We start from the raw sequence: 16,337 nt of genomic DNA, 5'->3' as shown, positions 1-16,337 counted from the left end.
TGTAAACATGATACATGAGTAAGTTAATACTGGCTCCTAAGTCAAGTAACGCCTTATCAACCATGTGATTACCAATCGTACAAGATATGGTGGGGCATCCATGGTCTTTATACTTATGGGATGTTTGGTTCAGAAGGTCCTTAAGGAACTTACACTAAAAAGGAACTTGGCATAAACAGGCATTTGCCTAATTGCTTCTAATAAAGGGATGTTAATGTTTACCTGCTTAAATATCTATAGTATTTCGTTGAAAGTCGACTCTCTCTTTGTTAGAGCTAAAAACTGTGGATATGGGGTTTGGGTACAAAATGAGACCTATAGGGAACCATATTGGCATCACTAGAAACTTTATCGGTTTCTTCATCTAGTGGCTCCTTCCGGGACTCATCTTGGGAACTAGAGGTTGGATCTACAGTATGTCCACTATTAGGCATGGCTACCTTATTATCTACCATTTTACCACTTCTAAGGGTTGTTACAGAGTTCACATGATTGAACTTATTCTCTCTAGAGGATACTTCATGAATTACGCTAGAATTGGGTAGTGGTTGACTAGTGAACTTGCATTTCTCTCTCTCTTGTAAAGACTCAGCAATGAGACTAACCTGGGTTTTTAGCTCGGAAATATCCTGAGAGTTTTCTTGTAAACTTTCTCAACCGATTTCTTAAGCACTGCAGTGTTATGAGATAAGATGGTTAAAGACTCTTCTAAACTCATGATCTTCTTATCAGAGAGGCTCTGAAATTGTAATGGTCCTAAAGGATTCTTATTATATCCAAAACCTGAGGGATCCTGAAAATTACTAGACTGCCCTTGATTCGGGCCTTTAGACCATGAAAAATTAAGATGGTCTCTCCATCTAGGGTTATAAGTATCAGAATATGGATCAAATCTCTGACGGTTTTCAAACCTAGAGTTTTTATAAAGAGCATGGGCTTGCTCTTTGTATCTGGTATGGTGTGACCCTTGATTCATTTCTAAGGCCTCTAGACGCCTAAAAATATCTGACCCATAATCAACTCTGTCAATCCTATGGATAGGATTTCTAGGTATTTCTGGTTCTCTCATTGAAGCCCATTGCCTAGTTTTCTCAGCTAACTTGATGAAATCGTCAAAATATTCATCTGGGTCTTGATGGGTAAATTCTCCAACACTAATTGTTTCTACCTGCATACGGGTTTCACTATCAAGGCCCTCATATAAAATTTGGGACATGTGGGCTTTTTCAAAGACGTGATATGGACACTGGTATAACAATTCACTAAACCTTTCTACATAATCATGAAGTTTTTCACCTAATTTCTGCTTAAAGGTTTGGATAGACTGCCGAATAGCAACAGTCTTATGGTGTGGATAAAATTTCTTAACAAATGCCTCTACAAGACCATCTCAGGTGGTAATTGTTTTAGAAGGAATAAAATGATACCAGTCTTTGGCTTTCCCATCGAGAGAGAAGTGAAACAAACGTAACCTAAGCACATCTTTGGAGACATTCGGATAGTTCATTGTGTCACAAATCATTTCAAAGTCTCTTATGTGGGTATACGGGTTCTCATTTTCTAACCCCCTAAAGGTACGAAGCATGCCAATAGTCTAAGATCTAATATCAATCTGGACCGTAGAAGCTGGTTAAACTACACCTGGCTCATGCAATACTTTAGACGGGTTCAAACGATCCCTAAGGGTTTTTATCGGGACCCCATCATCATTTTCCTTAACCATTTTGGCAAAAATAGAAGTATTAAGGATATTTTCCTCACCGTGAGAAGAACTTCCGAAAATAGGACTTTCCAGATTAAGGTAGTCAAGATTCTTGTTTCCTAAAATATCACTTCTAGGTTTTTCACGCATAAACCGTCATAGAGCGTCTCTCTTACGTTATGGCATACAAGAATTCAACCAAAAACTGTGCACATGCAAATACCGGGCTAACTAATTTAGGTAGGCTTGGGTTACCACATCAAAATATACCCAAAGGTACGAGGCTGAGGTTTGTGGTGTTTCGGATGATAACGCCCAGAGGGTTCACCGTACTAAACCACTTGTTTTCCTAAAATCAGTGCCAGACGAAAATGCAATTAGTGCGTGTGTTTTTTTTTGAACAATAAATGAAATACTAAAAAAGTAAACAAATAAAAGAAAATTACAAAGAAATAAAGAAAATACTAAAAATACGATAAAAATCTAAAAATAAAATCTTCAGTTTTTTGTAAGGCAAGTTCAACTTTCCACGTTTCTCTTCAAGCAACCCTGCACAGCAAAAACAAAAATACCAAAGACGTAAAATAGAACAAAAAAGATAATCTAAAAAAAATAAATATATACAATACCTAAAAAAAGAAATTCAAAACCTAAAACCTAAACCTAAATACAAGTCCGCGTCGGCGGCGCCAAAAACTGATGTAGTTTTTACAAGTGGTAAGTAGAGTATCGTTCGCTAGGACTTGGGAAGTTGTTGATTTTAGACTTAATTAAAGAAAATACCTAAACTAGCAAAAATATGGAAAAGAAGGTAACAAGAGTAAGAGTTACTGGGACTCAGGATTTCACTGTTTCTCATATTCATGTGAGTCATAAATTAATCATAGGATAATTATGGCTCAGATTATAAAAACTCTTAATATTTGCCAAGATAGATTTTTGAAAGCAATGACTGTAAATCTAAAGCATGGGACATCAAATCATTTAAGCTAAGCATGACCCATCAATTGAAATAACAATCATTCAATAAAAATCATAAAACAATTGATAAACAATGCAAAAAGTAAATAAAGAATTAATTCAAGTTACCACATGTATGAAATCCAGCTTCCTCCTTTGTCCCAGTGATGGGGTTTAGCTCATCATGGTAGAAACATGTTCAAAAGATTGATTCATGGCTCAAAAAGTGTTTTTATCGAAGAAATATATGAAATAGAAGAGAGCAGCTCAATTGCAACGTTTATAAGAGTTGGAAACTGTCTGTTACAAAGATTATAGAGACAATAAGACTGCTACAAGAACGACTGTGGTTTCTGTCGTTGATATGCGACAGTTCTGCGCGACTGTCAAGCCTTTGTTCTTCGGCTTCTTCTTCTCCACCTGCTGCTGCTGCAACTCTGCAACTCCTTGTTCTTCTGCTCTGTAACCTCCCAATAGACCCCCAAACTCTCGATAACCTCATCTTTGGTTCGACTATCCTATTTATACACATACAAGACCTCCAATCTCCTCGGAAATCTCTCTTTTTTTTTTCTTTCACAACAAGGCATGGTAGTTTCCTCTTTTTTCCATCTTATTTACGCGGCTTCTGAGTTCATCCAACGTCTCTAAGTCCAGCAGACAAGATATTATTTCCATCTCAATCAAAACTTTCCACAAAAAAACCCGTGAACCAACTCCTCCCTGTTTCAACTGTTAGCAAGACTCCATAAGACTTGCCTATTAAGCCTCAAGACAAAAGACCCTGACCAAGTATTCTGTCAAAGTCTGTATCCTACAATAATGGCGTGTAATCTCTTTAGGTTGTTAAGTATATTGTAACAGATTGAGATATACATTGCCTATTAATATATCTTCTATCTACACGATTAAGGTGTGGAAGCATTCACCAGTAAATCCTTTTCTAACTTGGTATCAGAAGGGTTTGATCCCTTCGCTTTCCGCTGTTACAATCAGAACCAACCAAGCCATCTTCTGCAACAAAACCAGAAACACACAAAAAATCCATCTATGGCAGACACCACAAATACCCTCAGACAGGTCCAGATTCATCATTTGGTAACATTAAAACATACAGAAACTAATCATATTCTGTGGAAAGCACAGTTCAAACCCATCCTAAAGGGGTATGACCTCAATGGATTTGTGTATGGAACCAAACCAGTTCCTGCAAAAACATTACCAAACAGTGATGCTGTTAATCCTGAGTTCACAGCATATGAACATCAGGACTCTTTAATTGTTGGATGGATGAATTTAACATTAACTCCAGAAGTTCTCAGCAATGTAGCCCATCTCACATCTGAAAAAGAGTTTTGGGATAAACTCGAATTGGAGTATGCACCTAAGACGTTTCATCATCAGATGAATCTAAAGAAACAACTTCACTGCATGTCCAAAGGTAACAAAACACTCAAAACCTATTTGAATGATGCTAAATCCTTATTTGCTCAGTTAGCAGAGTCTGGCTGCGCTGTTACCACAAATGAAAAAAAACAAGCTATTAGTAATGGCCTCAATCAGAGTTATGATACCATTGTCACAGCGTTAAGCACTGTAGATGACATGGATATCGACTCCTTCTACTCTCATCTAGTTACCTTTGAGATGCGTCAAGAGCAGCAGTTATCAATATTATAGACCCCAGTTGCAAATGTGGTTGTAACCCACACAGGGTCATCCAGCAGAGGAGATCCAAGGAGATTTAACAATCATGGGTATCAATATAACAACAACTCATCAAACAATCGATCGCAGCAGTATCAACGCAATCAACAAATTGTAGAGAAGTGTCAGATTTGTAAGAAGAAAGGACATCTGGGAGACAGATGTTGGTTCCGTTATGAGAAATCCAGTAACAACTCCAATCGTTCTCCTGCTGCCTATGTTGCCTTCCCTGGTGGTCATCTAAACATTGAATGGGTGACAGACACAGGAGCAGCTCACCACCTTACAGCTGACATGCGCAACTTGTCCATTCCCCGTTAATACCATGGTACTGAGCAAGTTCATGTGGGAAATGGTAATGCACTGGATATTTCCAACGTTGGTAATGGTTCCTTTACACTAAACTCACGTATTTTTTCGTTGAATAATATCTATCATGTTCCTCAGATTAAAACTAATCTCCTATCAGTTTCACAATTTTGTAAAGACAACAATATCTTTTTTGAGTTTCACTCTGGTTTTTTTGTTGTAAAGGACAAGCGCACGGGGAGCCTGCTGCTAAAAGGGATCCATAAAAATGGGTTGTATGTGTTTGATGGAGTCAGTTTGCAAAAGTGTTCAATAAAACCAACCGCAATGGTTTCCTCAACTCTTCCAATATGGCATCAGCGTTTAGGTCATCCTATGCTTAGCACTGTGTCAAAATTTTGTCATCAGTTTTCCTTTCCAGTTAGCAATAGAAAATTTGAGTTCTGTCACTCTTTCCATGTGAGTAAAAGCAAGAAGTTATCTTTCTCACTTAGTCACACTGCTTATAATAAACCTTTGAGCTTAGTTGTCTCAGATATTTGGGTCTCTCCATCATTGTCAAGAACTGGCTTTCGCTATTATATCTTGTTTATGGATGTATTCTCACATTATACATGGATTTTTCCGCTAGTACAGCGTTCGGATGCATTGCAAACATTTATTCTATTTAGGAAGCAAGTTGAAAACCTTACAGACAATAAAATAAAAAAAATTCAGTCAGATAACGCTTTAGAATACAAGAAGTTCACTTCTTATCTAAATGACTCAGGCATCCAACATCGTTTTTCATGTCCTCACACGTCTCCTCAAAATGGACTGGCTGAGCGTCGAATCAGACATGTCATAGAGTCTGGTTTGGCTCTACTTTTTCATGCACATATGCCTAAATCATTCTGGGCAGATGCCTTTCTTACTGCATGCTATCTCATTAACATACTGCCAAAATCACGGTCAGATTCAAAAACTCCACTTGAACTTTTATTCAACAGGCCACCAAATCATTCCTTTCTCAAGGTCTTTGGATGCTTGGCATATCCTTTCTTAAGGCAATATAACAGTGACAAACTAGAACCTAGGTCACTTCCTTGTGTCTTTATAGGTTACAGTAATTCTCATAAGGGTTACATGTGCTTACACAGAGAAACAAACAGGATATATACTTCTAGGCATGTTAGATTTGAGGAAAACACATTCCCATTTTTATCCCTCAAGCAGCAGTCACCGATGCCAAATCCAGGTATAGTGCATTCTAGCACGGGTATTTTCTTTGAGCATCCTTTTCGCAATAGTAGTGGGTCTATCCAACAGGGTGCCTACCATCAACAAGTGCATGCTCAGCAAATTCCTGAAGTTGCACCAATTCAGGCTACATCCTCTGTCTCTGCTGATACACCTGACATGGAGCTGGATTCATCATCGACTGCTGCATCTCACTCCAATCCATCTTCACCTAATGAATCCACATTGCCAATTACAGCTGCTCTTGCTTCTGAGGAAGACCACAGTGGAGGCCATGTGCACCCAATGATGACACGAGCGAAATTTGGCATCCACAAGCCAATTCAAAAACTCTGTCTCATTTCCTCCAAACATACCTTGCCTGATGCATCCTTCATGGAACCTACCTGCTTTTCTGCTGCACATAAAGATCCAGATTGGAGGGAGGCAATGGATGTTCAAATTAATGCAATGATTCGAAATGGGACTTACTCTCTTGTCAAATATGAGCAAGGTATGAATGTTGTGGGATCCAAATGGGTTTACAGGCTTATCCCAACAAACTACCAAATATAAAGAAGATTTCATGCCCTGTTTTTGATTCCAAAACGTCACTCATCCTGCCTTGTCGCTTAAACTTCATGCCAATCGATTAACTCGCACAAAATCTCTTCTAAAAATACAACCATGCAATCCCGTAATATCTTGTTCCCTGCTTAACTAAATCTTGAAGATCTTTCCTACGCCGATTACCAAGCCTGTGTTGTTCTAACAGGCTTATCCCAAGCCATTCCCGTGATAAAATCCGTCTAAAACTTTTCCAGATCACAAACAGAAACCCGAGAAAAAGTCTCTACCTCTGTTTTGTCCAAACCCGGCGTATCTCCCTATATTTTCGATACCACAAGCCTTACAGATCCTGTTGTAGTGTATTAAGCCCATGCAATCCATATCCAAGACCAAGTTCACCAAAAGTATAGTCCAAATCCGATCTGGAAAAGTTCGCAGCGACTCTCAGGCGAGGAATTATTTTTCCCGCCAAAATTTGAGTTTAAAGTAGGAAGGGGGAGGTGCCCCTTATTAATTAAAGTGTCCCTTATCCAAAATGGGGTTCCTTTAATAATTTCTCTGGGATGTTTTCAACACTTTTCCTTGGTATGTTTAGTACGTTCTCTGAGTGCCTTTAATAATTCCTCCCGGGGGCACAAATACCACTTTTCGAGCCAATTTCGCCGCAAAAGCTCATTTTTCCAAGAACACCTACAAATACATAAATAATCATATAACTACAAAATCGAGCACTAACAATATACATAATTGAGATCAAAATAGACACATAAATGTGTCTATCAGTTTGCAAATTGCATTCCTTAGTCTTTATAAGTTTAAGTTCAGAAATCATCTTCAGATATATAACCTTCTTAAGTTCGCACACTAGGTTCGCGGACTTAAGCAACTGGCGGACTGGTACTCACGCAACTAGTTTGTCAACTCCAGCAGAATTTCTCGGGATGAGAAGTTCGGTAGTCCGCGGACTGAGTTCGCGGACTTAGAAACAAGCCATTCTTCCTGTTTCTCTTGATCAACAAAGTTCACAAACTTTGGTTCAAGGGATAGGACTTATGCACATATGTTTCCACAACAATACTTATGTCCATCATTGGTTATGTAATCTAAACTCTCATTCCAACCATTGAAACATTCTTAGAGGACGTTATACAGTTGTTACCCCATTTCTCGTCAAAGTGATTGAAACATATTATGACTTTCGTCACTAGGTAAAGATAAACATGGTCAAAGCGAAACGCTTACCAATACATATTTCGAGATATAGATAGGCGAGGTATACTCGGCTCGAAATACCAAATGTGTATAATCTAAGTCTATATATATAGCATATGACTTTTTTTCTCAAGAAGTAGGAGATAAAGTAGATAGACTTTTGAGTGACAGATAAGTTCAAGTCTTCACATACCTTTTTGTCGAGAAGTTCCACCGGTTCCTTGAGTAGTTCTTCTTCTTGTATGATGAATCGCCCTGAACTCCTTGAGCTCAACTACACTTTCTATCCTAGTCCGAGACTTAGCTATAATAGACTAGAAATCAAGACTTATAGTTTTGATCACTAACATTGACAAACATGCTTGAGATAGCAACGCATGCGAGTTCGATCGAGAAATGCTCTAACACCTTGTATTTGATAAAACCCGTTGATTGTTACTAGCTTGAGTAAAGATCAAATCAAGAGAAGAGATATTAACTCCTTGATATACTTTTATCTAGATTGAGTCTGACTGTCTAGTTGATTCTCTAGATAGCATATAAGAGTTAGTCCATACAGATTGCTAGGCGAAATATTGGGTGGTGTTGTTAGACCCCTGCTTTTTCATCAATATTTCAGACCATGGATCACCTTGAGTATCAAGGAATATCTTTGAACAATAAATGATAAAAGTTATGTACAGTTCAAATATGTCGACATCTGGAAGCTTCTCAACTAGACAAACCCAAAACCCCAATTCACACACACCACGAAGAAATATGTGAACCTTTTTTTGATCAGTAATAATGAATTTTATTAAAACCAAAAATATTCAAAATTACAACACAAAGCCCATTATTAGACTTAGCAAAAATTGGCCTTTTTTAACCAGGCTTACAATGAATTATTGAAATCTAAAATAAGAAAAGAAAGGAATTTCTAACTTTTTAAGGAAAGGAGGTTTCCCTGTGTACAAAATGTATTCTCCCTTATTGAGGCTTGCTCCCTTTTTTGCTAATGAATCTGCATAGAAATTGATTTCTCTGAAGCTGTGAATGAACTCCCATTGGACTTTAGCACATATGTTGTTCCATCTGGTGATAGAAATCCAAGGAAGATTTCCTGATATAAATGCTACAATGGTTGCCTTTGAATCTGATCTAAAGCAGACATATAGTAAGCCCTTAGAAATTACCCACTCACCTGCACATAAGACTGCCATTATTTCTGCAAGAAAATTTGTTGAAATGACCATACCCCCTGAGGCAGCCACTAGTACTTCTCCATTCCAGTCTCTCCCTATAAATCCAAAATCAGCTTGACCAGGATTACCTTTTGATGCTCCATCACAACAAAACAGGATTTGATTCTCTTTTGGGAGGGAAAAGAAGATTTCTTTAACCTGAAAAGTTTTAACTTTCCTGCAATTGAGATTGAAGAACTTTATAACAGGTCATAGGTAGAGTTCCATATTGTTTTTTTGATTCTGCATTCACTGTCATGAGTAAATTTCACTACTCTTCTTTTGACAAATTCTTGATCTGCTGAAGCATTTTCATACACCACGTTGTTTCTTAGGAACCATATTTCCTTGAAAGCTGCATTTCTCCAAATTTCTTTCACTGGAGGACTCTTTGAATGTGCATAATTTAGACTATCCTCCAGAGATTTTGGATTGATAAATTTAATCTCACTAAAGTTACAGAACCAAAGAATGTGTTCTAAATTCTCTTCAGCTTGCTTGCAGAAAGGGCATCTAGATACTAGTTGGAAGTTCCTTCTTTTCATGTTATCATCTGATGGCACTACTTTCCTTACTATTTTCCATACATTACTAGAGATATTGGGATGTACACTATTATGCCAAACATGCTTTGTCCACTGTAATGCTGGATATATTTTCCTTATTAGTTCAATTGCAGAAGCAACAGAAAATTTACCTGTAGAAGTTCCACACCAGATCCTCCTATCTCCCTTGTTATCCACCACTGGAAGTTCATTTGCTCCAAAGAAACTTGAGTGTTCTGGTGGAATTGTCCATTCACCATTATGCAGGAAATCTGCAACTTTTAATTTTGGTTGATTCAGCATCACCACATTTTCTGGAAATAGTTCATATAAAGGCTTTTCTTTTAACCAAGCATCCTTCCACACTGAAATGTTTTTACCATCTCCAATTAGCCATCTTGAGTGGTTATTTACTTCAGAGAGGACCCATTTAATTCTAGGCCAAATGGAGAATTTTTTTTGTAATATGAAATCCATTCTCCTTCCTTGTTCTGATATTTAGCTCTAAAGAATTTGGTCTATTTTTCTTCTTCGTTTTGAATTTTCCAGCATAATTTCATAAGCAAAACTTTATTGAGAATTTGTAGCCTTTTAATACCGAAACCACCTTCAGACATAGGAGAGCAAACTTTGTCCTATTTTAATGTAATCATTTTTCTTACATTTGAATCTCCAGACCAAAGGAAATTCTTTATGATTTTTTCACATTCTTGTAAGATTTTTGCAGGTCATTCATAGACTGACATACTATAAATAGGAATACTGCTTAGAACAAATTTCACCAGGATAATTCTTTCTTGAAAATATAATAAGTGCCCAATCCATCCAGCTAACTTGTATTGAAGATACTCCATAATTCCCCACACTTGAGAAGTTTTTACCACTCCTGGATTTAAGATAATACCAAGTTATTTATCAGGAAATGATGATAAAGCCATATTACACTCTTCAGCTAGTTGTAATTTTCTTGAATTGCTTGTTTCTCCAACAAAACATTTACTCTTTGAAGCACTGACAATTTGGCCTGAAGCTTGTTGGTGGTCTTGAAGAGTTTTCATCAATGTTCTAAGATTCTTTTTGTCTCCATTGTAAAAAAAGAAAATATCATCAGCAAAAAATATATAGGTTGGTTGGATTCCATTTCTGTTAACCATTGGAGTGAGAAGATTTTGATCCACCATTGAGCTAATGGTTCTACTAAGAACATCCTCTGCAATAACAAATAGTAATAGAGATAATGGATCTCCTTGTCTGAGTCCTCTCCCAACACTGAAATAGCCAACTGGTCTTCCATTGATCAAAACAGAGATTTTTGCTGACTTCAATAATATATGGATCCATTCTATGTGTTTTTCAAAAAAAATAAAAAAAATTCATAGCTTGGGAGAGGAATTGCCAACTGATGGAATCATAAGCTTGTGTAATATCAATTTTTAGCCCCACATTTCTTTCCTCTTCTTTTGGTTTCCAACTTATTAACAAGTTCTGAAGCTAAAATGATCTTGGATGTTTCTGCCTTTAATAAAAGCTCCTTGCTGAGGGGAAACAATCCTATGAATAATCTTGCTCAACCTAGTTGTAATTATTTTTGTGAAAACCTTAAAGCTAAAATTCATCAGTCCAATTGGCCTGAACTGGCTAGCTTTCTTAGCATTTTTGATCTTTGGAAGTAGTAATAAGAAATTAGATTTCATACCAGTTGGAATGAAACCTTTGGTCCAGCAGTGTTGTATAGCTCTAACAAAATATTCACCAATAATGTGCCAAGTATTTTTGTAGAACCATCCACTGAATCCATCTGGTCCTGGAGCACTATCAGGATCCATATCCAACACTGCTTTATGGATTTCATCAAAGGAAAGAATAGCTTCTAACATTTGATTATCTTCAGCATGAAAAATTTTAGGAATTGCATCAAAAATACCATCCACTATGTGAGTGTGCTGGAACTTAAATTTGTTTTCAAAGTGTTTTACAAGAACTTCAGAGATATCTTGTTGACTTGATATTATATTGCCCTCATTATTTTCTAGTTCAACAATAACATTTTGGGTTTGTCTAATTTTCATTTTTACATGAAAATATTTTGAGTTGGAAGCACCTTCTTTCAACCATTTGACTCTTGATTTCTACCTTTCTATTTCATTATTCTACTGAGAGAGTACCTCTTGTATGCCTCTAGCTGTGACAAGATTGTTCAATAACTTTATGTCACTTGGATTTTCAGCTGATTCTAAAGCTGCTTTCAACACATCCTTCTCAGCCAACTGGAGTTTATGTTTAACATCTCCAAATACATTCCAATTCCAATCTTTTATAATTTGCTTCAACCTTGTAAGTTTTTTTAAGAATACAAAGCCAGGATTTCCATCAATTGGCAGCTTCCAAGATTCTTCTATTAATTTGAGGAATCCATCATGTTCTAGCTAAACTTTGAGAGCTCTAGAGGGAATATTTGTTGGCTTTTGAATAGAAGCATTTGCTCCACACAGATAACCATCACTACACCAAATTGAGTAATTTGTAACACTGAATTGTTACACTAGTTTATGTGACAAATATTGTGACACAAATACGTGTTACATCCTCAAAAAGTGTGACAATAAATCTTTACCTGATTGTATTTTATTTTAATTAATTTCATACTAAATAGTGTGACTAATTATCCATCTCAATAAAAAATTATTAAAAAAAACAAAAAAGTGAAATAAAATACGCCAAAATATATTTTCCCTCTCTCGCGTATTTTTCCCCTTTTTTTAGATCGTGGACCCAGTAATCACGTATCTATATTCGCAGTTATCCTAAAAAAAACCACCGATAAAAACCAATAAGTTAAGGATAACATTATTTTCTCTTGGATCGAGGTATGCCGTTCTTCAATAACTTTCACTTCTTTCCAACTTTTCTTCTACATCCAAAGAATCGTGAAGCTTCCTATATTCCTTTACAATCTTCACAATAAAATTGAAAATGTCCTTCAAAAAATTCTTTTGATTTCGTGAAGCTTTATACCATTTTCTTCTGTTAGATTTGTACTGTTCATAAATAATGAGATTCTGCTACTATTTTCTACCTTAATTTGTCAGATAAGTTATCAACACGATTGTTAGGGTTTTCATACATTAATATTGTCTAATCATAATTATTCTTCTGCCCTAATCGTATGTTTGAGATCTTTTACTATTCTTTTGCCTTTGTAATTTTACTTATTCATGCCCTAATTTTTGTAAATTTACTACTGCCTTAATTTCTATTGCAGGTTAATGAAGTTCGGTACAACGTCAAGGATTTTGGTATCACATCAATCTGGTGAGTTTCATAGTGTCATGTTAGTTTCAAACTCTTTTTGGTGTTGATTTGTATAATACTGACTAGTTTAACTTGTTTGTGCACAAGTTGCTTGATGAATTGCATGAAAGAAATATAATTATCCTATCTGTACGGTTGTTGTGTTTTCTTAGTTCCTTATTTTGGTCTAAACATATGGATTCCAACGAAGTAAAATCTTAAGAAAAGATCAGAATGATTGTCACGCCACCCGTAAACCATAGGACAACATTTGTCCAAAGTTTGAAGCCATTAGACATGATTTTGTATACAGGATTTTGTCACTCCTTCTTGCTTTTTCGTACATGCCACCCCCCTCCCCCCCTAACTTGGTAGCTAACTTACACACAGTACAAAACAAAAATGTTCACTAACAAGTCAGTCCATAACTTTAAGAAATCCATAAACCCATTAGTATAACCAGTTCAGGTGGCAACTCAAGCAGATCTTTTTACCATGAAATGTTATTAGAAATGTCTTTGTTAAGAGTTGTTTTTTTTGGTCTTAGTTCACCCATTACTTGTTATATTGTTCAGGAACAGAGGACCCTTTTATTGGTTGATTTAGGGGTTAATTAATGTCCAGGAATCATTGATTATGGTGTGGTTCACTATTTGTTTTAACTTATTGTATTTAAATTGTTGGACTCTCAGGGAGTCCCAAGGGGTCGTACATGTGTCTAGACTATCTGAGCTCCTTGGACTCAAGGTGAGTCTTCCTTAACCCTAACTCCTTAAGTGACCTCGTTAAATGGAATTTGTACCTTGTAAATGTTCTTATTTAGTGTTGGCCCCCTTAACAGGTTGAAATGGCAAACGGTTGTATCGGGAGGAAGTCCAGGATTTGATTAATGCAATTCGTGCTGGAGGTGTTGTGCTCCTTGAAAATGTGAGATTCTACAAAGGAGAATTGACAAATGACCCTGAGTTTGCGAGCAATCTAGCATCTATTACTGACATTTATGTTAATGCTTGTTAATAATAGCTCACAAAACTGATGCTTGTGACAATATCTGTCATCTCTGTTACAAGGTACAAAAGTAGTACAGTTAATAATAATTTGTGACAACATCCCATCATCTCTGTTTTCGATTCCTATGCATTTCTCACAGCTGCTATGTTTGATACTACAGTAAGCAAAGGCAACTCTTCCTTGGTGGAATCAAAAAAGGTAATGTCTCTTGCGATTTTATGACAATCACCCTATTTTTTATTGTCATTGTTGCATTAAGTTTTGCGTCACCGTCTAAGATTAAATTATTTGTTAAATTTGTACTTACATGACGTTTTGCGACCTTTTAACTTCCATTGGTCTTGCTTTAGTAGTGATATCTAAAAGAATGTTGATGCATGTATACCCGAAAAGTCAAATTAGAAGTGGAATTTGAATGGCTTAGGATTGATGTACATATGGTTAGCCAATCTGTTTCGCATGTAGATCGTAACTTTTTTGTCTAGAAACCATTACTTATCTTTTCATTAATTTCATTTAATAGATCAATCGACTGTTAATTCAACACACCATGATTCAATTCAACTTTTTCTGCTCTGTCTAAGTAATTATTATATGAGATAACAATTAGTGTTTGCAGTTGTATTTCTTTACTGTCGCCACTATTGCTATTATTTACTACCATTGCTACTAATTCAAAATTAGAATGAACACCATATGTTGTTCTTCAACCAGGTACACAGGTAAGTTAACTTCTAGGGTCATGTTAAAGATACAAATGGTAATGTCAAGCAGATTGGGACCAAATTTACATATTACATATGATGACTTTCATTATTGATTATGTACTTACTGCATTACAGGTCGTGGCACAAAACATATCCAATGATCATCCGACACCCAAGGACCAATCATGGATGATTGTTGCAGTCCTGACTTTGAGTTGAATACTTTTACCAGGAATGTGGATCCTGCATTGATGCGCAATCTTTCGACAATTTTGGCTGTGAGGAATGTACAAATCAGAATGCGAATGGAAAAGAAGGGAATACTGGTTACCTGATATGCATTGAGCGATTTGGAGGTAAAGTATGTCACCACGGATTTTGTTTCAAAGAATAAGCCAAGGTCTTCATAGAATGTGTCTAAAATGCTTCTGCACCAATCTAGGACCCTCCTCAAGGTGATGATTGTTTGTATTGGTTGGTTGTAGTTGGGTGCTATATATGAAATAAGAAGCGGTTGTAATCTGTAAAATAAACTTTGGTTACTATAGTCACAGATTATTAAGATCAATTCCAAGCGAAGACTTGCTGATTTGCAGGACTATTTGTTAGTTGTTTTTTTTTTTTTAGCTTTTACGAGTACTTATGATATATACAAGTTGATGTTTGAACAAATTTTTTATTAATTTTATTGCAGGACTATGTTTTTTAAACTTGTTCATATGGATTGGTGTAAGTGTTAATTTTAAAAATATTTCCGATTCAGTGCAGTGAGATGGGATACCCGGTGGGGGTTAAAAATAAATAAATATTTTTTTCTTAATTACTGCCCAATTTGTTACACTAATATATGTAAGAGATTTGACATACTTGTTAGTGTGATTTAAATTAATTAAAGTTACACTTATTAGTGTGACCACTGATGTGTAACAAAAGAAAAACACCATATTTATTACACTTATATGTGTGACAATAAATTAGAAGTCACACTTATTTGTGTAACAAAATGTCTGTTTTGGTGTAGTGCATGATCAGAAACACCTCTTGCTCCCACCTTGTAACCCCAACTTGGATTTTGTTCTAACCATTTAGTGTTGTCGAAATCTCTATCTAAATTGCATACTATTCTTTTTGATCCTGCTCTATTGTTGCACCAAGAATATTCCAATCCAGTTTTTGGAGAATGAGCTCACAATTATGAACACAATTATTGAACTCTAGCATTGCTATCCTTAGAGATTTTCTTCCACCTTTTTTCTTATCAATACTTAGGATAGCATTAAAGTCTCCAATGATTAACCATGGTTTATTTAAGGAATTAATTTCTTCCAAAGTATTCCACAACTCTCTTCTATCAACTGCCAAACTTGCTACATGAAATCCTGTGATTATTGAGTCTCCTACTTCCACAGTGATTTCTTGTTTAGTATTTGAAATGACTTTTGGATCTAAAATTGCAGAGCTCCACAATAACCAAATATTTCAGAAGAATTATGTATAACTTTGTTCTTTATTCCATCTAATCTCAATTTCTTAATAGTATCTGCTTTCACATCTATTTTAGGTTCTACTAATCTCACTTTGTTCTTAAACTTGCTGCATTAACTTTGTCAGTTGCTTTTAATCTTCTTAAGCCCCTGTCATTCCAGTAAGCTATTCTCATTGAGAATAATGAGTTTGAGAAGCTTTTGGACTTCTCTTACCCTGAATTTTTTTGCTGCCAATAATTCCAACATCTTTAACTTTATTCTCAGTGCTTGAATTAGCTGTTTGCTTTCTTGTAGTGACATTAGGATTTGCAACTTTTTATTTTTGAACATTTTTATCCTTTCCCTGTCCCAGAATTTCTTGATCACTTGATGAAGAAGGATTAATAGTAGGAGCA

At 36.0% G+C, this 16,337-nt stretch overlaps 1 long non-coding RNA gene across 3 annotated transcripts; it reads left to right on the top strand.

Annotated features, from left to right (window-relative positions):
• Positions 1 to 12,275: 12,275 nt before the first annotated feature.
• LOC113304519 lies at positions 12,276 to 15,063 on the top strand. Of its 3 annotated transcripts, none has more exons than XR_003338229.1 (6): positions 12,276 to 12,313; positions 12,709 to 12,758; positions 13,430 to 13,484; positions 13,579 to 13,807; positions 13,909 to 13,946; positions 14,591 to 15,063. It is a non-coding gene; the product is annotated as an uncharacterized LOC113304519 (long non-coding RNA). The 3 variants fall into 3 exon arrangements; XR_003338230.1 differs by lacking the exon at positions 12,276 to 12,313 and adding an exon at positions 12,326 to 12,610; XR_003338231.1 differs by lacking the exon at positions 12,276 to 12,313 and having other exon boundaries at positions 12,326 to 12,758.
• The last annotated feature ends 1,274 nt before the right edge of the window (positions 15,064 to 16,337 follow it).

Source organism: Papaver somniferum, chromosome 8 (genome assembly GCF_003573695.1).
Source record: "Papaver somniferum cultivar HN1 chromosome 8, ASM357369v1, whole genome shotgun sequence".
NCBI lineage: Eukaryota > Viridiplantae > Streptophyta > Magnoliopsida > Ranunculales > Papaveraceae > Papaver > Papaver somniferum.
This window is presented reverse-complemented; position numbering and strand designations above follow the sequence as displayed.